The sequence below is a fragment of the Vipera ursinii genome (genome assembly GCF_947247035.1).
Source record: "Vipera ursinii genome assembly, chromosome: 2".
NCBI lineage: Eukaryota > Metazoa > Chordata > Lepidosauria > Squamata > Viperidae > Vipera > Vipera ursinii.
The window spans coordinates 33717692-33743059 of NC_139513.1; the positions used below are offsets into that span (position 1 = coordinate 33717692).

General features: G+C 39.5%; 1 protein-coding gene and 1 long non-coding RNA gene across 2 annotated transcripts in view; one reads left to right on the forward strand and one right to left on the reverse strand.

The window, feature by feature from the left end:
• Nucleotides 1-25368, reverse strand: part of PRICKLE2 (prickle planar cell polarity protein 2) — a gene marked incomplete at its 3' end in the record, with an annotated part of 347101 nt that overhangs the window by 192507 nt on the left and 129226 nt on the right. The gene's annotated exons all lie outside the window — the stretch shown is intronic.
• Nucleotides 9454-25368, forward strand: part of LOC310636362 — a 34531-nt gene continuing 18616 nt past the window's right edge. The window contains exons 1-4 of the long non-coding RNA XR_014491694.1: nt 9454-9748; nt 18184-18296; nt 22052-22253; nt 23698-24171. This is a non-coding gene — a long non-coding RNA (uncharacterized lncRNA). The remainder of the gene's footprint in view (nt 9749-18183; nt 18297-22051; nt 22254-23697; nt 24172-25368) is intronic.

Consider the following 25368-nt stretch of genomic DNA (forward strand, 5'->3'; position numbering starts at 1 on the left):
TTAATATTAATCAGAATAGAGATGGAAGGACCTTGGAGGTCTTCTACTCCAACTCCTTGCTCAAGCTAACCCTATGCCATTTCAGTCTCTACTTAAAAACCTCTGGTGATGAAGTACCCACAACCTCTGAAGGCAAGCTATTCCACTGGTTAATTATCCTCACTGTTAAGACGTTTCTCCTTAATTCCAGGTTGCTTCTCTCCTTGATTAGTTTCCATCTGTTGTTTCTTGTCTTGTCTTCCTTCGGGTGCTCTGGGAAATAAATTTACAGATGCCACCCCTCTACTTTGTGACAAACCCTCAAATACTAGAATACTGCTATCATGTCACCCCTAATCATTTTCTCTAGACTAGCCATACCCAATTCCTGCAATTGTTCTTCATGTGTTTTATTCTCCAGGGCTTTAATCATCTTATCCCTGCTTTGTCACTCTAGATTAACACACACGTTCTCTTCAGAGCAACTCTTACGCTGGAACAGAGAGATGAAGCAAGACTTTTTGTCATTCCTATCTTATTTCCATAGCCCAGTGCACAAGCTCCCTTCTGCTCACTGAGGGGAGATGAATTTGTGCATTGGGCTGGAGAGATGAGCTGAGGATCCTAACGATCCAGGCTTTGTTCTGCATCCCAATGAAAGATTCCTGCCCCTGGAGAATTCTTCACTGGGTAGTGGCAAATTGCAACCTTCCCTGCTGGCTTCCCCACTGACCTCCTGGGGAAGCTGGCAGAGGAATTGCAAATGGTGGATCATGTGATCACTGGTGCCTGGCAACTCATTGTAAACAGGTTGCCAAGCACCCAGATTGCAATCATAGGACCATGGGTGTAAGGAGTTATGTTTTACATTGCTAAACCTTCCAAAAACATCACACTTTTGAACATTTGTTAGACAACCAGTCATAAGTTGAGGAGTTTCTGTAAGGAAGGGTGAAATACTGATAGCTAAGCAAGTTTGTTCTCAGACCATCCTTTCTGCCTGTATATTTTAAAATTCCAAATCCTATTCAAGTGTAATTGACTTACTTTATAATTCTGTGTTGCTTTCTCTTGCCAGCTTCTTCTTTGGTTTGATAAGACGTTTGACTCCATGATTTAAAAAAGACTTTTTCCCCATAAAGATTTCTTTCTGTTCAAAAGTAGATTTTCACATCTATTCACTTCCTTTGCACAGTTGTGCACAGCTCATTTGAATTAACAGCAACAGCTGCTGGCAGACTGTTTAAAATTCCCCAGCTGGGGCTTAGCCCATGCCAGCCCTTTGAGGTAGGCAAGGTCAAGAACCAGCAGTAGTAAGGGTTTGAAGAATGTTGTGTGGTGCTGTACAATACAATAACAACATGATTTGAAAGCCTTTCTTGGCTTTTCCTTATAACAAAGAAAATTAAAATTTAGGTTACTCTGACTTCCTCGTTTCCAGGGGCAAGGTCTCGAGTCCGTGACAACTGACTTTATGACAGCCTATTGTAATTCTTTTTCTTCCTCGCCCCCCACCTCCCCCTTTTTGTCTTGTTTTGTTTTGTTTTGTTTAAGAGCTGCCCTCAGAAGAAAAGTTTGAGCTTTGGAAAAGTGGCCTTGCTTCTGCTTTGTGAAGCAAAGTGATTCTCTTTTGTCAGGATGAAAATGTGTCCCATTCTTCTCCATTTGCGTCACCTTAAAGCCTTGGCCATCAATTCCAACAGCCAATCAGAAGGGGCTTCTATATATATCTGCAGAGTTACTGGAAGAGGTTTCCACAGAGAGGCAAAACGAAAAAAAATGAATTTCACACAGAAAGGGGGCTGGGCTGCTTCCCTTCTGAAGTTCAGCTTAGCCTTAGAGAGAGAAAAAAAACGTCGACAGAGAAAATCCGTCTCTCCCTTAGAAACGTTAGATCATATATTCTAACCTCTAGGGCCACAGCAAGCTTGGCATAGCATCCCAAGGGCCGTGCTTCAAAGTGGGTAGAGCCAGGAGGCATTTAAGGAAGAGAGCTTTTGCTTAGTGGGGCTCTTTTCTGCCTTATCAGTAGGGTAACACGCAAACTTTGCCTCCTTGAAATGTCTACACACCCATGGGAGGCTTTGTGCTGCTTCAGCTTGGTTGCTCCTTATATATGTCGAGCTGCAGTAAACCTTGATGCCAACTCTCCTGCTGCTCAGTCTCAAGCGAAGCTCCAGGCAGAGCTGGAAGCGGAGCAGTAGCTGCTTACTATGGTCCTTTCAACTGGATGCGAACCCAGTTTATTGCCTATCACTGCTGAAGTTTGAAGACGTTGCTTTCTTATTCAACTGCAGCCCGCCTTCTCTCCCCGATATCCCTCCGGGTTGCTTTCTCTCTCCTATGCTGAAGACATGGGTGGAGAGCGAAGTGAACGGGCGGGCTAAGAACATGGATCTATTCCTGTAAAAACCAAAATGTGGCTGAACTAGCCAGTTGTGGATGCTATTATGCCTGTCAAAGAGATGAGTGTAGCTGAATGACTGGCTGGAGTGCCAGAGTGAAAGCAACTGAGGTGGATTTATCCAGTCAACAGGGTGAGGTGGATTTATCCACTCAAACTCCTTCAGTGGGTTTCCTAGCCTCCTAGCCTTTTGGTGAAGGAGAAATAAGCTGAGGTTGAGAAAAGAGGGCTATTTTAGTCATTTCAGTCCTGGGTCTTCCCAGTGTACCAGGGTGCTTTCAACCATATCTTTTTTTCCCCCTTCACACTTACAAATCTGCATTGATTAAGGAATTGATTATGACTCCTTAAAAAAAAACCCCTCTAATTAGTGGATTGTTGGCCCCAGACATTCTGGGAACTACAGAACAGCTGGTGGACCACACTTTTTGTACCCCTTCACTACAGAATGGCCTTCACCCAATACAACTGTGCACTGAGTTTGCATCACTCTATACTTGGACACCTCCCCTAAGCTGAATCCTTGTGAGCTTTTCAGGTAATATGGAGTTGCTTTAATTTCTCCGTTGTTATTAAAAGGAGGTCATTTAGGAAAAAAAAGGGGGGGGGAATCAGTTAGTAAAAAGCTTAGAGCAAATAAACTCATTTAAAGATGCATAGCTCAATCAGGCAGCTATTTAAAGAACTCATTTCGCTCCTTGATAAAGATAACAGGGGAAAATAAAAAAGACTCTGCAAAAAGTTTTTCCCCCCTCTGCTTTTCAATTAGTGTCTGCTTAATCCCTAGCCAGCAAAGTACGTCATAAAAGAGTTTCTCTTATAAGTCCCTAGAAAGATGTGTGCAACGGAGACTGATTCAAAAAACTGTGAAATCCTCTCCTGGCAAATTCCTGCAGACAGAGCATTTAACCATCACCAAACTCACCACCACACAAGAATCCAAGTAGGTGATTGATGTTCCCATCATCATTTGTTGGTGAGAAGCAGAGCCCAACTCTTTGGTCAAAGGACCAGAGATTCTGTTTTGCTTGCAAACCAGATAATCTTATGTTTTCTGCCAAAAATGAAGTCAGCACGGCCAGCCTTCAATTCTATTCTGCAATGCTTGGGGCCAAAAGCATCTAGTTTTGCATGAGAGAAGTGACTTGTCTTCTGATTCAGTAACAGTACAAAACAGTTGGGAGGTATCTTGGAGGTCTTCTAGTCCAACTCCCTGCTCAAGCAGGAGAACTTATACCATTTTGAACAAATGGCTATCGCAGGGGTAGGCAACCTTGGCTCTTTTATGACTCGTGGACTTCAACTCTCAGAATTCCTGAGCCAGCATGGCTCAGCATGGAAACCTCTCCCTTTCCCCTCAGCATGGCTGGCTCAGGAATTCTGGGAGTTGAAGTCCACGAGTCATAAAAGAGCCAAGGTTGCCTACCCCTGTGAATCTAGGCTTTCTGCTCTCTTTCAAGAAAAGTCCCAGGCAAAAAATCTTCCAGTTTTGGAGCACCCATAATTAATGGAGGCCAACCATTCCATTAATCAATTATTCTCGCTGTTAGCAAATTTCTCCTTGGTTCTAGGTTGGATTTCTCTTTGAGAAGTTTCCATCCAATATATCTTGGTTTTGCCCATTGGTGCTTTGAAACATAAGGCTTTGTATGACCATATTACCTTTCCTATTCCATATTACTTTTATCCTACAGGACTCAACTATTATTTCTTGCCCCCACATTTTATAGTCCTGCTTTATTTCGTGATACCTGTTTTAGAAATCTCAACTCCCAACATGCCATTTAATTTGCAAAATCACTTTTGGAAATCCCATTTATCAATACTGGGCTCTAATGCTTTTAAGGCAGTGTACTATTAGTCTACAATGCCTTGTTTTCTGGCCAATGTAGATGTGAGATGTAAGTCCTAAGGTTGGGAAATTTAATGTTAAGTTTCCTTTGGAATGCCTGCCAGATTTGGGTTGCAAGTCTCAACAAGCATTAGGTGACAGTAATGAAGTTTCTCCAACCTGACCTAAACCAGAAAAGGTAGCCATACCCTGTAGCAGTTTTTATCCCCCCCCCTCCACAAAAAAGATAGTGCTTAAAACATGCTAACAAAAATAAGGTTATGAAACAGCAACTACAATGCTAGTAATGATAAGATTATTATAGTCTGGGAAACAAAAGGAACATGTTCCTGGTGTCAAAATAGTAACGAAGATTGGAAAGCTACTTCACAAAAGAAGAAGGCTAGAGCTAGATTCAAAAGATTTGATACGACTTACCAGATATGATTAAACACTTGTTTGAATAAGGTTAAAAGAATAGATAAATTATAGATATAAATGACTCTTATAAATACAATTGAAACATAAGCCGACTAGGAAAGATATTATATGCTGATGTTACTGTTATTTGTATAAACACAAGAAAAATGTATGTATTGAAAGTATTAAGAATTACATTTGCTTAATGTTGATAAAAGGAGAATACTATTGGAAGAAGAGAAAGTCAAGGAAATATATCATTAATTAATAGATTGATTATGGAATTATAGAAATTAATTATTGTTTTTTTAAATATATGAACCCAGACAACAAACTGTTTACTAAGCACTAAAGATTGTTATTGTAAAAAAAATCAAGAAAATATATTTTAAAAAATAGTAACAAAGATGATCTAGGGAGAAAATTCCATAAACCTGTTGTAGATTTACTAAAGATCTCCATTCTGTAAGAAAGGGTTCTGGAAGAAACCATCAGAAGAGGATTCCAGTCAGCATTTTAGCTAAGGATTATGGGAATTGGCTTCCCACAGATCTTCCAGACCCTCCAATTCAGGAACAAGTGATCAAGTAAGTTGGAAATGTATACTTAATGAGAAACAGTCCCGCTTACTTGACATCCTGGATAAAATCAGAGCTCATTTCAAACTAGCACATATAATCATTTACTGCTGGTATTATAACACATGAAATACTGCATCCAGTTTTGGTTACCACTATATTAAAAATATTTTAGAAAGAGATTCTAGAAAGAGTGCAGAAATAGCAACAAAAATGACTAGGGGGCTGGAAGCTAAAACATATGAAGAATGGTTGCAGGAATTGGGTGTGTCTCGTCTAGAAAAAAAAATGACCAGGGGTGACCTGATAGCCTTGTTCCAATATTTGAGGCACTGCTGAAAAGATGAGGAGGGTCAAACTATTTCCGAAAGCAAGACAAGAAACAATGGATGGAAACTAATCAAGGAAAGAAGCAACCTAGAACTAAGAAGAAATTTCCTAACCGTAAGAACAATCAACCAGTGGAACAGCTTGCCTCCAGACGTTGTGGGCTTTTAAGAAGAGACTGGACAGTCATTTGTCTGAAATGGTATAGGGTCTCCTGCTTGAGCAGGGATTGGACTACTAGATGACCTCCAAGATCCCTTCCAATTCTATTATTCTATGTTCTATGTTCAATAATAATAATAATATATTGGTTAATGCACTAGTCTAGAAGAAGCCATGAGTCCTGCTTTAAGCACAACATCAACCTGGTCCGTTCCCTCTCTCTTAGCTGTAAGGATGAAGTCAACAGCAAACTACTTCTCAAAATCCTGCCAAAAAAACTGTAGCTACTCTTCCATTCAGTCACCAAGACTCAATACTGACTTAATCACCCACAAAGACAGAGACAGACAGACAGACAGACACACACACACACACACAGAGAAAGAGAGAGAGAGAGAGAGAGAAAGAGATTGAGAGAGAGAGTGATTGAGAGAGAGAGAGAGGGCCAGCCTATCTGATTCTTTGCTTGTTTATTATGATATGTCTTTGACACATGGTAACTGCAGTTATTGATCAGCTGCCCAGATCAAAATGGTCAAGAAAAAATATCAATTAAATTATTCCCAGGTACTTTCCGAATTTCTTGTTATATAACACAAGCATTTCTTTTTGAATGCTGATTTTAATTAAGAAAACCTAAGATGAAATAACTTAAACAAAGTTCCAGTCACAAGAAAAACAGTCAAAAGTTCCAGACAGGAGTTTTGTCATTCCCCAGAAATCCCTTGAAGAGCTGAAATGGCACAAGAAGATTTTTTTAAAGAAGAGCTTCAAACAGTGAAATACTTTTCAAGCTACAATCTGCAATATCCAAAACTGAATGGAAGTGTATTTCTGAATATATAGAGACATGATTTCCTTGGAATTGTTAGATGATATTCAGAAAGATTGCAAATGGTTAAAGCCAGATAAAATCCATGCAATAATTACACCAAAAAGGGTTATCGTCAGTAAAATATCCACAGTATTGGTTACTATGGTTGTCAGAAATCAACCATACAACTTTCCAAAAGACAGTATCTATGAAAATTGCTTTCGCAATTATGTCACGATTCTAAATTATGCCTTTACGCCTGTCCCTTATAAAAAGTGAATTAAAAAGTATTTGGATACTTTTTTGCAAGTTATTTTTCTTTCTCTGCCTTTCCAGCCACAGATTTTAAGGCAAAGAGAGAGAAATGCAATTGGAAAAGATAAAAGAATAGAAAAAAGAAAAGAAAAAAGAAAGAAAAGAAAAAAGGCCTAGTTATAATCCCCTAATATTATTACAAACTTCAAAGAGTTTATGGATTTGCAAAATTGGAATACAAATTGGAATTCTGTTACTGGCCCAGGCTAAACTGGGATTTAATTTCATAAGCAAGAACAGGTGAGGGAAAACTCCACACCCTCCAGGGATGAGAGTGAAGAATGACATAAAGAAAGAAGGAAATAGGAGTGGGAGGAAGAGAGTGGGAGCAAGAAAGGGAAACTTTCCTTAATGAGAAAAGTCTGATGACTGAAGCAAACAGCAAATGCTTACCGACACCCCCCTGGGGTAGACAGCAAGAGGTAGCTTAAAAAAAAAACAAAAAAACAGGCAAGCTGAAATATTTGTCACTTGGAGAGCAGAGCTATTTTAACCAAAGCCTGACTGTAGCTCGTGGAAAATACTGAAGCTTGATTTCAATAATCCCGGTGACAATATTCAGTGACCATAGGACATTAGGAGTGTGTGTTTCAGATGTGGAAGAATCTTAGAAGAGTCTTAAAAGAAATCTATTTAAATACCCAGTAGTGTCCATAAGAAGGGACGCGGTGGCTCAGTGGGTTAGGATGCTGAGTTTGTCGATCAGAAGGTCGGCAGTTTGGCGGGTTGAATCCCGAGTGCCGCGTAACAGAGTGAGCTCCTGTTACTCGTCCCAGCTTCTGCCAACCTAGCAGTTTGAAAGCACGTAAAAATGCAAGTAGAAAAATAGGGACCACTACAGCGTTCCGTGAGCCTTTGGCGTCTAGTCATGCCAGCCACATGACCATGGAGACGTCCTCGGACAAGCGCTGGCTCTTCGGCTTTGAAACGGAGATGAGCACCGGCCCCTAGAGTTGGAAACGACTAGCACGCATGTGCAGGGGAACTTTTACCTTTACCTTTAGTGTCCATAAACCTCTGTACTTTGTCCTAATGTGGAGAAATGTGACTTTCGGGGGTGGGGGTGGGTGGGGAATCAGCAAGCAACATGGATTCTGCATAGCAGGATAAGAAGGAAAAAAAAAGGACATTTCTGATGTTTATAATCTACCTACTTTCTCTCAACGGTTTCTAGATGTTGAAATACGTGCTTAGACAACAGAAGGACAGAGAGCAAAAGTTTCTGAAAACCAGAAATTTAATGACTGGAGTCAAAAGAGGAAAAAAGAAACATTAGGACATTCATGAGATGGGGCTTAAATCGCTGCTCAATACAAGATATTCTTATTGCTATATATCTTGTTATAGGTAGTCCTTGACGGACGACCGCAATTGAGGCCAAATTTTCCATTGCTAAGTGAGACACCTGTTAAGTGAGTTTTGCTCCATTCTACGACCTTTCCTGCCACAGTTGTTAACGGAAACACTGCAGTTGTTAAGTTGGTGACACACTTGTTCATCTGTCTTCCCCATTGACTTTGCTGGTCAGAAGCTCAACAAAAAGATGATCACGTGACCCTGGGACACTGGAACCGTCACAAATATGAGTCAGTTGGCAAGCCTCTCAATTTTGATCACGTAACCATGGGGATGCTGCAAAGGTGTGATTGTGAAAAACAGTAATAGGTCACTTTTTCCCCCAGTGCTGTTGTAACTTTGAACGGTCACTAAACGAACGGTTGTAAGTTGAGGACTATCTGCAGAGCAATCCCACCATTATAAAAATTATGGAATGATAATGACAATGAAAATAAAGTTGTAATTCTTTACTTCCCGAAAGCCCAGGACCTCGCTAGCTTTTCTGTGGTCCTTGCCTCTTTCTCTCTATCTCTATTGAGGCTGGCTTGCTAAGAACAGAAATAAATTGGCAGGACCAAATGCCAGGCTGTCTAATGAGCAAGCTACAGTGATCTGAACAACACAAAATGCTAAATCATTAAACATTGTTTATAAGGCGCAGTACTTGAATTCACGCATCACCCCATTCCCAAAATTACACTTAAAGGGAAATGTGAGCCAGGGCTTTCTGCTAAAATGATTAGTCCAGCCAAACTATCACAGCAGGACTTTCTGATAAGCTGACTTGGGATACAAAATGCTCTGTTTGTTTTTTTCTCCTGGCCTGGAAATGTTGCTTTCTCAGTGTGTTTGTGTAACTCAATCTCTGCCAATCTGGTGGCTTCCACAAGTATAATCTCCCTCAACTACAGACAGCACTGCCATTGGTTGGGGAAGGACCATGTGCGTAGGTTACATGTTCAAACAATAAAGGAATAAGCTACAAGCCATGTAATTTTATCTCCAACTTCCCTTGTGTTAGATGGCAATGGAATATTTTTTTTAAAAAAAAATCTGCAATTGTAAGGACAATATTTGCAACTTTACTCATAAGACTCCCCTCTGGGCCTTTCAATTAATTACTTCTTGAGTGACTTCTGGCTGGATTATTTTAATTTTGAATTAATTTCTATTTTGATTATCAAGACTCGCAACAATGCCAGCAGGCAAGAGTTCAGAAATGTACGTATGTCAAAAATTATCTATGTAGACCAGAAAGGGAATAATTATGCAAAATCCATCCTCAACAGGACTTATCAGCTCTCTACCCTGGGCAGCTGATGGTTCTTTTGAGTCTGTTGAAGATATTGCAATCTTTCTCTTCTCCCCTGTGTTGGCCATAATCTCTGCTCTCCATCCTGTGCTACATTCACACAGACAGACCCTGCTCTCTTCAAAGAAGGAAATACGCTGAGTAGAAAATGCAGGGGCAACTGTTTAAAGGTTGGGAGCAGGCAAAGTAGCCTTGCCAAGAATCTCTCTCTTTTATATTGGTTCAAAGTGTGGAAATGCAATTTTCAGAATCCACAGAGATCGAAGAGGTAAAAATGGTTGAAACAACATTTGAAAAACTTTTAAAACCAGCAATAAAAAGAGAAGGAAGGGGGAGAGAGGGGAAGAGAGGGGGGGGGAGGGAAGGGGGAAGAGATCTAGCTGTTTGAAAGGATTCCTGTGGTTGCTAACTCATGATTTTTATTATGGATACAAATTATTGTCATCATGAGCAAGGATGTCTACATGTTCCTGGTGTATGCAAGACAATTCTGTCCTCCCCTCTCTATTGCACAGAGAGATCAAAGTTGTTTTGGTTTACATTATCACTTTGTCTTGAGATGCAGGACTTGGAATCCAGGTTTTACTATGAGTTCTTTCCCCTTTTATTAAGTGTTCTTCTCCTCCTTTTTCATTTACTGCAACCTTTTGTTTATTCTATTGTACATATATTCTAAATTTAGTTAGCATCTAAAAATGCTAAAGATCTAAAGTTGAAAAGTTGTCATTATTGAACAAACAACACAACAAGCTTTTGTTTTCATACATTGTAATCACACATGCCAAAATATGCACCTTTTTTAAAAAAAAAAAGTTAGATTGTAGGCAAGACAGACACTTCTAAGGAATTTGGGGTCATTAAAAAGAGGCAAAATTATGAGCTGTTTAATTCCTTACCATGTTGTAGCCAGCTGTGAACTGGATTCTAATTTATTTATTTTTATTGTAAAACCTTCACCAATGACTTTTGACCAGTGACCATAACATTAGCAAAATCTAGCAAGAGTTGTATTTTATTACAGTATATTGGGGGGGGGAGGGGAGGAAATGTGTGCCTTTGCATTAGTGTAGACTCCTGGTACCAACCTAAAAAACTCATCCCTGCAATTTTCTTAACAAGACTTTAGAGAGGTGGCTGGTGGTTAGGCTAAGAGGACTAAAATTTAATAAATCAATCAGTAGGGAGGGACTGGTCCCAACTCATCAATATCTGAGATAATATTTCTTTAGTTCATCCTTAAGACAAAACAATTAAATGCCTTGGGATCTGCACCAGCTATTTAAAAATCTTTCATAGCGTTGGAGAAAAAAAGGAAATTAGGCAAAGCCACTCAATTTGATCATATAGTGCTTTTCTTTGCAGCATTCTGTTTGTGTTTTTAATTACCTTATTTTGATAGTCACTTTTTATTTCCTGTACTATTCAGTAAGTTCTGATTTTCAATTTGCATCAATGCTTGTTTCTTGGCTGTCTTTTACATAATCAGCCACTGTATGGTTTTCTTCTTTTGACATTTTGTTTGACTCGAAGTAAGCCTTTGCTTCAATTTCTATGGGGCAGGTATAATCTATAAATATCATGATGGGGATGTAATGAATGAATAGCCTTCATTTTTCTTTTCTTTTTTTTCCAGTCCAAACTGCCCAGTTTGGCCTGTGTTCAGTTAATAATTCCACCAGTGTATCATATCACAGGCATGGCTCACATAGTGGTGACTTTGATGGAGTTTCACCTGTTTAATTTTTTATTTGAATGTATTCTTCAATACTTGACCATGCTTAACGTTATCCAATTGCATATTATAAAGTTATACTATAAAGACCAGCACCTTTTAGCATTTTGTATCTTTTTCGGATGATGTACTGTTATTATTGTTCTTTTGGTCATAAAAATGCAACTGTCTTACCATTCATTTCTATCTTGAAAACCCAATAAACTATAACTAGCTATTTGTAACTCTACTGTAAGTGCTGTTGGATGATAAATTCACGTGACAACACTTATTTTAAAATCTGCTTTTCTTTTCATTTGTTTTTATCATGCACAGACATTTTATATTGTACAATTCACTCCATGAAAGGAATGTATGGTTGTATTTGAAATTTTTGGTTGCAATTCAAAGCCCTTAGCTGGGAGTTGTTTCCATGTCCTTTGGAGGTACTATTTTTCAAGAAAACATGTGTTCCGTGTCAGTGTTGTGCTGTTGCAGATGTTAGCAAAATAGTTGGAGGAAAAGTGACAAAGGAGGTGGGAAATTGGGGTGAGAAGAGAGAAGGTTATATGGCTCTTTTTGCCTGGGGCATCTCGAAACCTCAAAATGACCCAAAATCACCTCTGCTTACTTCAATAGGTATCATTAATCAATGGTTCCACCCCATGAGAGGCAGATGGAGATAAAAGCTAGCCAGGAACAGCCATAAAATGCTCTTCAAAATGCTTAAGATCTAAATTCCTTTGAAGCTTTCTCCTAGGTTTTCTACATTTGGCTGTTGTTTTTTTTAACTGACAGTTGTTGCCTTTCCTTAAAAGTTACCTTCTTGCATATATTTATCCCAATGCCCAAATGCAAGTTTATTCTATGTTGTGAATTACTAAAGATAAGTGAAATAAACAAAGTCATTAAAAGACAAACCAAAGGATTGCAGATGAAATCTGTTCCAGTGGTTTTTTTGGGGGGTTCACAAGTTCATAATTCATCAAAGTTAACATCAGGAAAATGTTTGTTACAGTACAAGGTTTAGTTAGAAAAGGCTTATGTTTGCTATTTGTTAACAGTTTTATTGGAAAGCATCTTCAAGTTCCTATGAACTTGCAGTTACAGCAAGAGTTTGTTTAAGAATTGATTTTCATACATATGTTGAATGGATCCCTGCCCGTATGAGACACTAAGGTTACAGCAGGGATTGATGTAAAGTATACAAGATAAAACAGCATCTATAAACTTGGCACAGATCAAGCAAACTTATGTTAAGGCAAATCTGGCCATCTTGCCTAATATCAGTATCAGAGAATCTTCTGACAGTTTAGAGCCTAACACTTTATTATGACATTATGTTGTGTGTGTTTAATGGCAAATGAGTTTGAAGTAAAGTCTGTCTGTCTGTCTGTCTGCCTGCCTTCCTGCCTGCCTGCCTGCCTGCCTATCTATCTATCTATCTATTTATAGAATCATGCTTTGCTCGCACAAGCACGAAGCCGAAGAAACCAGCCAAAAGATGACGAGTGGGACCTCGTCGAGACGTCGCCAAAACACTCTCAATGGTACACAGGAAAACACCCGAATACACCAAGACCTACATACCTGTACCCGTGAAAATCTACGTAAACATCTATCTATCTATCTATCTGTCTGTCTGTCTGTCTGTCTGTCTGTCTGTCTGTCTGTCTGTCTGTCTATCTATCTATCTATCTATCTATCTATCTATCTATCTATCTATCTATCTATCTATCTATCTATCTATCATCTCCAGGAGAAAGGAAACCGATTCAAAAACAGCTTAAACAGATAGTAATAAATTATAAATAATTTGAATCTATTTAATCCACCACAAATTTTCTGGGCTATTTACAGCAAAACAAAGATATCAGCAAATACATCCAGGAAACTACAGACCTATCAGCCTGACCTCAATACCTGGGAAGATTCTGGAAAAGATAATCAAACAACAAATTAGCGAACACCTTGATGCGAACAAAGTCATCACTAAAAGTCAACATGGGTTTGTCAAAAACAGATCATGCCAGACAAATCTTATTACATTCTTTGACCAAGTGACAAAACTAGTGGACCAGAGGAATGCTGTAGATATAATTTACTTGGACTTCAGTAAGGCATTTGATAAAGTAGATCACAACATACTACTTGATAAGATAGAAAAATGTGGGTTAGATAGTATTACCACCAGATGGATTCATAGCTGGCTGACAGGCCGTACTCAGCTACTCAGCGTGTGGTCCTCAATGGAACCGCATCTACATGGAAGGAAGTGTGTAGTGGGGTGCCCCAGGGCTCTGTTCTGGGCCCAGTGCTCTTCAATATCTTCATTAATGATTTGGATGAGGGGATAGATGGGGAACTCATCAAATTTGCAGACGACACCAAGCTGGCAGGAATAGCCAATACTCCAGAAGATAGGCTTAAGATACAGAAGGATCTGGACAGACTCGAACACTGGGCACTATCTAACAAAATGAAATTCAATGGTGAAAAAAGTAAGGTTCTACATTTAGTCAGGAAAAATCAAATGAATAGGTATAGTATAGGTGGTACCTTGCTCAATAGTAGTAACTGTGAGAGGGATCTCGGAGTCTTAGTAGACAATCACTTCAATATGAGGCAGCAGTGTGCTGCAGCTGCCAAAAAAGCCAACACAGTGCTAGGCTGCATTAACAGAGGGATAGAATCAAGATCACGTTAAGTACTAATACCACTTTACAATGCTTTGGTAAGGCCACACCCGGAATACTGCATCCAGTTTTGGTCACCACGATGTAAAAAAGATGTCGAGACTCTAGAAAGGGTACAGAGAAGAGCAACAAAGATGATTAGGGGGCTGGAGGCTAAAACACATAGGGAACGGTTGCTGGAGTTGGGTATGTGTAGTTTAATGAAGAGAAGAGTGAGGGGTGACATGATAGCAGTGTTCCAATATCTCAGGGGCTACCACAAAGAAGAGGGAGCCAAGCTATTCTCCAAAGCACCTGAAAGCAGGACAAGAAGCAACGGATGGAAACTAGTCAAGGAGAGAAGCAACCTAGAACTAAGGAGAAACCTCCTGACAGTTAGAACAATTAACCAGTGGAACAACCTGCCTCCAGAGGTGGTGAATGCTCCAACACTGGAGGTTTTGCCTGAAATGGTATAAGGTTTCCTGCCTGAGCAGGGGGTTGGACTAGATGACCTCCAAGGTCTCTTCTAACTTTATTATTATTATTATTATAAGATACAAACAAGGTTTCAATTTTGGAAGACATAGAAAAATACCCCCAAACCCCTTCCCTGCATGTTAGATGAATGTTACAATGCTTCTGGATTTTCTATATGTAATACCATGTATGAAGCTGTATTTTTCTATACTGTTTAATTGACAATCTCTCCAAACAGTTCTAACCCAACAGAGTTTTGTTTTGATTGTTGAGGCTCTACTACCCAAGATCCTTTTTTAAAAAAAACTTATCCCAACCATATAGATCACCTCCAGTTCAGAGATATCATTTCTGATCCTAATCAGCCATGACTAACCACAGGCAATATTTTGCAAACCTACTGGTTTTGAGCAATTCTGTTCTGCTAAAAAGCTGAGCTTTGAACCTTATTGTGGACTTCCCTAGCATCCTGCAACCAGACCCTAAAGTAGAGCTTCTGATAAAGTTGATCTTGGAGTAGGTCGAGATCAAAGGTACTAGCTTGTTTTCCTGGCTGCTTGAAGATTATGCTTTGAGCGATCATTTCTGTATATGTTTGTATTACAGACATAGATCTCCAAAACACAAATTCTCTTACACATTTAATGATTTTCTCCTTTTGTCATTTAAAAAATATTATCACAGCAGATGCCAAATCTTGGCTGGTTGTAAAAAGAAAGGAGGAGAAAGGGGAGGGGGAGGAGGGGGAGGAGGAACAGGAGGGTCAGACCTGGTCAGCACTTGGATAAGACACCACCAGGAAATCCCTTGACTGGTGAGCCACAGCAGCATCCTGGAAATAAGAGAGACCACTTCTGAATGGCTGCCAAGAAATCTGTGTGACTGTACCAAAGCTGCCACGAGCAGATGCAGTTAAACTAAGGAAGCCTTTATTTAGTTTTTTTGAAGAAGCTCTGAGACATGACAGGCCTTTGAGGGAAGTGCATGCAGTCTCAGGATTTAAAAAAAATGAATAAGAGGCCTGACATATACGATTCACATTTTATATCATCCTTTCCGAATATGTGGAGTTTGTTACTTCTGTCATCGCCAGCCAATAATGTAAACTGAGGTATAAGACATTATGCTGGTATCAAGTCTGTACACTCTCTTTGACCTTTTTTTGTGTTTTAAATGCTCTTGTACTGCAGTGTGGGTGAGTGAAGAAAGCACGAGAAATGAAAGACAGAGAACAACCAACTATTTGAAAGGACTCCAGGATGCCGTCTTAAGAAAAACATAATTCAGAACTAACCCTCTCTTTATGTTTGCATAATTCTTCTGAGGATGATAATTTGTGCTTGATTCTTGAAGACAACTACAGCAACATCTGCCAGGAAGCTCTATAAACCCAAGTATCTATTGGTGGTGCAGAGACTGACGAGGAAAAACACAGAGGAATGACAAATCTGCAGGCACTTTTTACTGTTATCATGTGCTGAAATCTTCCATTTCACTCCGTTACCAAGACCAAATGCAGCCTCAAATTAAGCTCTTTTATTAAAATGTATGCATGCTGGTACTCAAAAGTTCCCTAGTGGTGCAATGACTTGATGCTCAGCCTATTTTGCATTTTAAAATGTTTACACTTGTGCAGAGGGAGAAACTGCTGATAGTGTGGAGCATTAATTGTCCCTGTGTTTTCAGCTTCTGCTCTGAAAGATGCAATCTATTGGGGCCCTTGAAAGCATTGTAATTCCTCTTCCTTGAGGATTAAAACACCATCTCTGACCTCACCCCCACTCAGGCAAGAAAAAGAGATGGAGAACCAGAGAACCAAGACCATTTTGCCTGAGCAACATTGTTACCTCCTTAGCTGTTATTTTTATTTTTCACACCTCGCCCCCACAAAGCCATGCACTCGCATGCAATATATATTGCTGCATGAACACGCAGACAGATAAATGAGACAGCCAGGCCTGTCAAATACTGAACAAGAAGATTGCCTTTATGAAGCATCAAATTACCAGATATATGGCCATCAGCATTTCAGTACGGGTGGTGCATTACTTACCTTTATCTCTCCCTCCGTTATTTCAATTGACTGCAAGCTGACAGGAGTTGTAGCTTGAATAAGAGCCAGTTCAAGATGAAATATTGACCCGTCCCTGACGGTTTGTAGAGATTGCTGGACCATCTTTTAGAAATAATAGACTTTCCATCGGTGGAGAAAAGATCCTTGCCCATAGTATGTCATGTACAGACAATTTGTCCCAGGGTCTCAGTGTTTATGTATACACACATGCAGGATTATTTTACAGCACGATTTACGTACAAGGATTTCAGTTTCCTGTAACCAGATGTTTTCTGTGTAGGAATGCTATAATGGGCTTCAATGGCAGCTCCACCAAATTTTCCACATTAAGCTGTGAGCCTGGGACCTTGTGACATCCAGATTAGATTGTTACAACATGCTTGTCTCTGAAAAAGGCTTGGAATGTCTCAGGAAAAAAAAAGGAAGAGACATATTAACTCATCACTTTGTTATCATTATAGCCACAATATTTACCAGTGTGCCTCTGGAACAAATTTAGGAATAGGTTTAAGTTTAAGGCCTTCAGTGGTCTGGAGACAGAATACTGGCTGGACAGCAAGATGGACGGCATATAAATATAACAAATAAATAAAATAAAAATCAACTATTGTGAAAGACCAGTTGGTCTCTTCTTTGGCAAAAAGTCACTGACTAAGCTTTCCAGTTTTATGAAGACTGACAAGTTTGAACGAGAAATGAGCCTTTTCCTTTTTAACTATAATATCTAAACTCAAAGGTGCTTTTCCAAAAAGGCAACTAGATTTTCCTGCGGGTTTTTTTTTTTCCCTTTTGAAAAACATTTTGCTTCTCATCCAAAACTTTTTCAGTTCTTCTTGAATGCGAAGTGAAATGTTTTCAAAGGAAAAAAAAACAAAAAAAAAACAAGAAAATCCAGCTGCCTTTTAGAAAAAGCACCTTTGGAACAACCATGATCTGGATCAGACATGTCAAACTTGGGATGTTATGTGACATCATGCAACGTATTGGGACGGTTTTGCCATTGCCGGTAATGGGGTGGACGCAGCTTCTGGATGACATGTCCGGCCCGCAGGCTGGCAGTTTGACACCCCTGATCTGGATCATCGAGAATGTCCATAGATATATACTATTTAGAACAGCTTGCCCCAAACTGATATCCACTTGTATTCTGTTTAGGAATTGCAATCTCTACATAACTGAAGGGGAGCATTGATCATGGAATAACCTCCCCAAACATCTGAGTTGTCATTTGGGGCTCAGGAGAAAAAAATACTGCTGCTGCTGTTGTTGTTTTTTTGTGTGTGTGCACCTCATTTAGGACTCCGCAACCATGGAGGTAAAGGTATATCCAGTTGAAACTGTTACCTCACCTTATGGCTTCGCTTTTTAGAAAAACCTTTGTATTCATTTCAAGTGGAATGTTAAAATGACACTCCTCTGCTACTCTTGTTTAGTTTTCTGGTTATTTAAATTCCATCGCTGTAAATAATTTTCCCATGGATTGAGTCAACTACCCTGAGAGAAATGGGATGTATCTTAGTGGCAGGGCAGAGCACCCATCACCTTCAGTCAATTGCAAAAGGCTTTACTTGGAATAGCTTATATCCTGCAATCATGCCTTTAACACCATCAAACATCCACATCTGCCTATCCCAGATCCTCAGGAAAGACTTGATAGGTAGATAAAAATGCCGAATCCAGTCTGAACATCTGGCTGACTGTGTTACAAACTGTAATTTGTTAAACTTGTATTTATTTTCTATTATCTCCAATTCAATTTCCAGAAGACCCTCAAACAGTTCTGTGACAACCAGCTGCTGTGTGAAATGATGGAAATCTGCTGCAAAGAACATTGTGTAGAGGAGCCCAGAGATGTGGTAGCAGTATTCCTATAAATGTATATGCTCTTTGTGTGTGTGTGTGTGTGTGTGTGTGTTATGTATGTATGTACATATGAGTGACATTCTCATCATCCTGTAAAAGTATTTCCTCAATCACCAGCTAGGTTTTTCTGAGACAATATTCTGGAGACTGCGCTTAATAATTTTAGAGGTCGACTTCAATTGGTGAGTTAAGGACAGGCACGGGTTCCAAAATTTAATGTGGTCTAGTGATTAAAGCGCCAGGCTAGAAACCCAGAGACTGTGAGTTCTAGTCCTGCCATAGCCAGGAAAAAGCCAGCTAGGTGACATTGGGTCAATCATTCTCTCTCAGCTCAACTCACTTCACAGGGCTGTTTTTTTGTGGGGGAAAAGGAGGAGGTAGGTATGTTGAATATGTTTGCCACCTCGCGTTATTTGTAAAAATAATAAAGACGGGACATAAATTAAATACATTTGCTTTTACTTTGCTCACTTTAGTGAAGTGATGTTTTTTTAAAAAAATGAAATATATCTCATATTTCATTTTTCTTACCATTTTTTGCCAAACGATCAGAAGACCTTTTTTATTGCCTGAAGTTGAAGTGACTTTGGAGTGACATTCCCATCTTGGTTCTGAAACAGTACTAGATTAGAGTTGGAAGGACCAATCCCTCGTGGTGGATTAACCTTGAGTTCAGTTACTGTTTCTCAGGCTAGCTATCTAATTACAGATAGAGGCATCCGTGGGGTGGGGATAGGGAGGTCAAAATGGCAGCCACAGCCAAAGCAATGTATTTATAAAAGCAACAGGGAGTGGAGTCTTCCTTCATATGATTGTGTTTATGTCCACCATCTTGGCTTTCTACACACACACACACACACACACACACACACACACACACTTTGACAATACCTTTGTTCATATAATTTGGAGATCTAGAGGATATAAGAAATGGATTATAAAATAAATGTAATCCAGTATTGCAATCTTCTGCTGTAAAGTTATAGTTTCTCAATTCTTAGCATTTGTATCAAACTTCTGGACTGGCCCAAAAGTGTGATCTTCATCAAAAAAACTAATCTGTGAGGGTTATATTTACATTTCAGCCTTGCGCCTTTGAAATTGTTTAGGACCATGTCGATGTTTCATGTTTCATTTTGTTTTGCTGACTGTGTTTTGTTTGTTTGCTCTCCCTCTAGAAACAGACCCCTCTCTTTGTATTTCTCTCTCAGAGCCTTTTAATAAACTCTTTATTTTAGGCTTGAAGCTCAAAAGGCTAAGCAAAACCTGTAGGTTTTAATGTAAACAGAACTCACTTTTTATTATATACCTGTTTTATGCAAAAGGATCAAAGGCTTTGGGCACCAAATTTAAACAGAAGAATGGAGGGGGGAAGCTTTCTTGTTTCTTTCTTGTTAGCCGTTGCCTTAAAGTGTTGTTATGATTTGCCATGTAATGCTAACCTACTATTGCTTTGGGTTGTGTTTTATGTAAGGGTGGAGGTGAAAGCAAAGCTATTGTTGTTAAGATGAAGAAGCTCTACATAAAAAAAGCCAAGGATCAAACATGGTAGACAGACTAATCCACATGTTTTTCTAGATAAGAGGACCAGTGGATGTGGAACACAAGAGTGTTATTTTAGTTTGGCTTATTTCATGAAATTCATTACTTGGATATTTCATGGGTTCAGAAGCAAAACTAAATATGTTTTTACTAGAAAATAAGTCTTTTTTCCAGAGGTCAGACTTATTTCTGGATAGATACAGGATTGAATGTTTGGACTTTGAAATACTGAATGGGGAAATTCTTTACATCCAAACCAAAATATTATGTTCTTATCAAGCTGCTACTCTGCTAGATCATAGAAATGCAGTATCAAGTATGCAGAATATTATAGGCTTGTACAGGTAGTGTCTATGACTTATACCTTATGATTAGAATGAAAAGCAAGTTATATATTTTGTTAAAAAAAATACACACACGTGAGATTGCATTTCATTTTAGAATCCTAGCAACTATTACTTAACTACAATTAATCATTAAAAATAAGACAAAAAAGGAAATGAAATTAATGTAAAGACATAACATCAATAATTAAAGAAATTGTAACAGAAATTACCTGGCACTGAGTGGATTGCTGGTGAAGGATTAACCATAAACCAAAATACATTGAGTTATTTTTAACAGAAAGAGAAAAGGATGTTAAGTCCTCTAAAATACTGTGTTGAATGCCAATACCTCCATTGTTTTATTATTTAAAGATGAATTGCCTTAGAGAAAAAAAGATAAGAAGAAATAGAAAAGAAATCTACTAAAACTTTACAGTATTGAATAAATATTTAGTTTCTAACTTCCCCTTCTTTGTACTCTAACTGATATACAACATTAACTCATTCAAGTTGATGAGTATCAACTATATCTCATGGCAGTAAATTCCATTGTTTAACCATATGCAGAAGTATTTCCTTCTGTTTATCCCGAAAATCCCACCATTCTGTTATTACGGGAAAGACAGTATGTGCTTAGACCCAATGAATAAGTTACGGTATGTCTGCTTAAATAAATACAGAATAGCAAACAGCATAACTATGGAGAAGAGAAACTGAATAGTTCTCTGGACAGAAAGCCAAGCAGTGTGGAAGGAACAACGTGTATATTTACTTAACAGAAGAGTAGAATGGGTGGACCCTAAAGAGTTTGCTCAATAGCTTAATAGCCTTCACTATTGGCCATTTTTGCCATGAGTACTGGGATCTGTAGGGTGGCAACATCTGGAAAGCAACACTTTTTCACATCTCTGGAGTAGAAATACCTAATTTTTGTTACAAAATTAAAGGTCTTTCAACATGCCTATAATTAGTTCATGATAACTATATAAGCATGCCTATTTGTAGAATAATCTCTCTTAAATTAATCTTTGTGATAATACATGCAAGAAGGAATCTAAGACTGGATCCAAATCTCACTATCCCAGGACACTTTCAATTTCTACGGAACAGTAGAAATGAGCCAATATCAACAGCAGACAGATGCTGTCTATCAGTGTGTGTGTGTATGTGTGTGTGTGTGTGTGAGAGAGAGAGAGAGAGAGAGAGAGAGACAGAGAGAGAGAGAGAGAGAGAGAGAGAGAGAGAGAGAGAATGTGAATGTAAAAAGAAGCCAATTAGCTGCCCAGTGCAAATCTTGTTTTAATTAGGTAAAGGTAAAGGTTCCCCCACACATGCGTACTAGTCGTTTCCAACTCTAGGGGCCGGTGCTCATCTCCGTTTCAAAGCCGAAGAGCCAGCGCTTATCCGAGGACATCTCCGTGGTCATGTGGCCGGCATGACTAGACGCCAAAGGCACATGGAACGCTGTTACCTTCCCACCGTAGTGGTCCCTATTTTTTTACTTGCATTTTTTACGTGCTTTCGAACTGCTAGGTTGGCAGAAGCTGGGATGAGTAACAGGCGCTCACTCTGTTACGCGGCACTTGGGATTCGACCCACCAAACTGCTGACCTTCTGATCGACAAGCTCAGCGTCCTAACCCACTAAGCCACCGCGTCCCTTTTGTTTTAATTACCAGGCTCCAATATGCATTCTCAACCAGCTTACAAACATCTAAACATTTCTGAACAGTGGGACAGTTGGGATTGGCATTTTACTGATATCTTCAGTGCTTCCTAAATATAGTTTTCCAAAAATAAAATTGCAGGCACGTATACCTAGCTAATGATGGCACTGTGTGCAATATGCAACCCTGAGCTACTTTATTGCTTTATTTGTTTTCACGTTCTTTTGTTTTCAGGAAGCACATGAGCCCAACGGGGTTCTTCCATGAAACATTTACAGACCCTCACAGAGCTGTGAATTTTGCAAGTCAAAAATCTCTTCCAAACCTGCAAGAGGAATTCAGAAGCATCAGGCCCAGACGTAAAGATGCTTCCTTCTCCTGCAATCTCTCTCTGTTCTTGTTATACTTCTCAGTTTATAAAGACAGGTGTGACAGAGTGAGTGTGAGTCAGCTCCCAAAGTGAGAAGAACTGTATCCAATTCTTACCTGGGTTCTTAGAAACAGTGTTGTTAATAATGCTAGAAAAGCTACCTGATTCCTGCATTTGATGTATTCTCCTCCACATTCCCTGGGGACCTGCATGCATCTGATAAGCCAGAAATAACAACGTGGTGCCCTCTAGATATTTTTGTCTTAAACTCTCCTAATCTGTTCCCCCTGGCTATGCTGACTAGAATTGGCTGGAGCTGAAAGCACAAGTGCTTTTCTCTGTTTAAGTTGTATTTAAGTACTCTCTGAGTTTGCTTGTTTTCTTGCAGACATTTCATTACCCACACTAGGCAACATTACCAGTTCTGATGTTACCTAGTTTGGGTAACAAGCAAACTCAGAGAGCACCAAGGACCCCTAAATTTCAACTCTGAGCTGCAAATATTCTCCTCTAACAGTAAGTTGCATTTGACAATTTTCTCCACTTTCACAGTAGAATCACAGTTTGGCATGTCCCATGTTGCAGTACTACTGTGACACAACAATATGGCACTATGTTTAGTCAGAAGCACTATTTGGAGAATGTTCACCTGAAGAGGCAAAAGTGACTTTTATACATTAAAAGAACCAAAGCACAATGGGCAGAGGGGAAGGTATTAAAATAATGTCAGCCCATAATAGAATCTACTCCTTGATTGCTCCTGGTACTTATATACTGTACTGTACTAAAATTGTTTTTTTTCCTACCTAAAAAAACTCTTTATGCATTTTCAATTATTCACATTCACAGCACTGACCTTTTTTCAGGACAAAATGCCAATAAGCCACATTTACTTGTTCAGTTTGTCCATGTGTGTGTGTGCGCGCGCACACACACACACATACACATATATAACAAGACACACATATATAAATGCTTATCTTATCTAGCTTACTCTTCCTTCTGCATCTTCCTGACCATCTCTGTTCCTGTGAGTCAACTTGGAACAATGTGTGGGTTGATAGGGGATGCAAATAATAACTGGACACAAGCTGAACTGGACAGCTTAGTTCACACAACAAGAAAACTATTCACCATGCATTACATCCCCATAGTGATAATGATTTCACCCACCCCACAGAAATGGAGATGGAGGTTTACTTCAAGTCAAACAAAATGTCAAAAAAGAAAAGCATGCATTGGCTGATTATGTACAGTAAAAGACAGCCAAGAAACAAGCATTGATGCAAATTGAAAATCAGAACTTACTGAATAGGACAGGAAATGAAAAGTGACTATAAAAACAATGCAATAAAAGCACGAACAGAATGTTGGCAAGGAAAAGCATTATTACATGGTCAAATTTAGTGGCTTTGCCTATTTTGCTTGCTTTTTTTTTCTTAGAAGGTATGAAAGGGTCTTAAAATGCTGATGCAGATCCCAAGGTATTTATTTTGGTTTGTCTTTTAAGGTTAGACTGAGAAAGATTCAGAGAAGAGCAACTAAGATGATCAAAGGCCTGGAGGCTAAAACATACAAAGAACAGCTGCAGGACTTGGGTTTGGCTAGTCTAAAGAAAAGAAGAAATAGGGGAGACATGATAGCAGTGTTCCAGTATCTGAAGGGCTGACCCAAGGAAGAAGGGGGTCACTTTGTTCACCAGAGCACCAGAGGGAAGGACAAGAAAAAAATGGTTGGCAACTGTTCAAAGAGAGAAACAACCTGGATTTAAGGAGAAACTTCCTGACAGTGAGGGCAATCAACCAGTGGAACACCTTACCCCCAGAAATCATGGGTGCCCCATCACTGGAGATCTTTAAGAAAAGACTGGACAATCACCTGTCTGAGATGGTGTAGGTTCTCCTGCTTGAGCAGGGGACTGGACTAGAAGACCTCCAAGATCCCTTCCAGCTCTATTCTATATAAATATTATTCAACAATCAAGGTATGTCATTCACTCTGTTATATGTTGGGGATTGTGTGAGAAGTTGAGAGATTTGTATTCCTACTCATTTTCTTTTAAAATAATTTGGTAACATTTTTTTCCATTGTACAGATAATCTGTTTGTCTGTATCTATCCAAACACTGGAGCAGTCTTGTAACTGGACCGAGATGCCCTACGCACAGTCACTCATGCGCTCGTGACCTCCCAGTTAGACTACTGCAATGCTCTCTACATGGGGCTGCCCTTGAGGACCACTCGGAGGCTTCAGCTGGTGCAGAATGCAGCCGCGCGAGTTGTGCTGGGAGTTTCCCGATACTCCCGTGTAACGCCTCTTCTCCGTGAGCTGCATTGCCTTCCAGTTGCCCTCTGGGTGAGATTCAAGGTGCTGGTGATGACCTAAAAAGCCCTAAATGGCTTGGGTCCGGATTATTTTAAGGAGCACCTGCTGCCAGCATCAACTTCCCATCGTCCTGTGCGCTCCCATAGGGAGGGCCTCCTTAGGGTGCCGCCGGTCAGGGAGTGCCAGCGGGTGATCCCCAGAGGGAGGGCGTTCTCTGTGGGCGCGCCTGCCCTATGGAATGACCTACCTGTGGAACTCCGGACCGCCCCCGACCTGCGTTCGTTTCGTTGGGACCTGAAAAATTGGCTTTTTGATCTATCTGGCCTGGACTGAGGGGTTTTAAGTTTTAAACTTTGTTTTAATTTGTTGGGCTAGTAATTAATTTAATTTATTTTAATTCTATTTCTATTTTAACTTTTATATTGTTTTTAAACTTTTAAACTGAGTCCTTCGGGAATAGGGCGGTATATAAAACTAATTAAATAAATAAATAAACTTCCAAATCTTCCCCTCTCCCTCCTACCTCCATTTTCCTTAAATAGGACATCTTAGAAAGGAGTGGATGAATTCAGCAAAATATCTCTATGTCTGGGTGTGCGTGTGTGTGTTTGTGTACTGTGTGTCTCTGTCTTACTTTCCAATAAAAATCAACACTTTCCATTTAGCTATTCTGAACATTATTTCCCATGACACACCTCCCAGTAGCTCCAGACTAGCTGAAATTAAATCCGAGAAGTTTCAGTGATATCCATTTCATTTCATTTCTATGAGAAGGTAATTCTTTTTGGTGAGTTGTTTTACTGCTAATCAGTCTGAAATCCAAAGGGTAGCACTGCAGAACTCTTGTTTACGAATC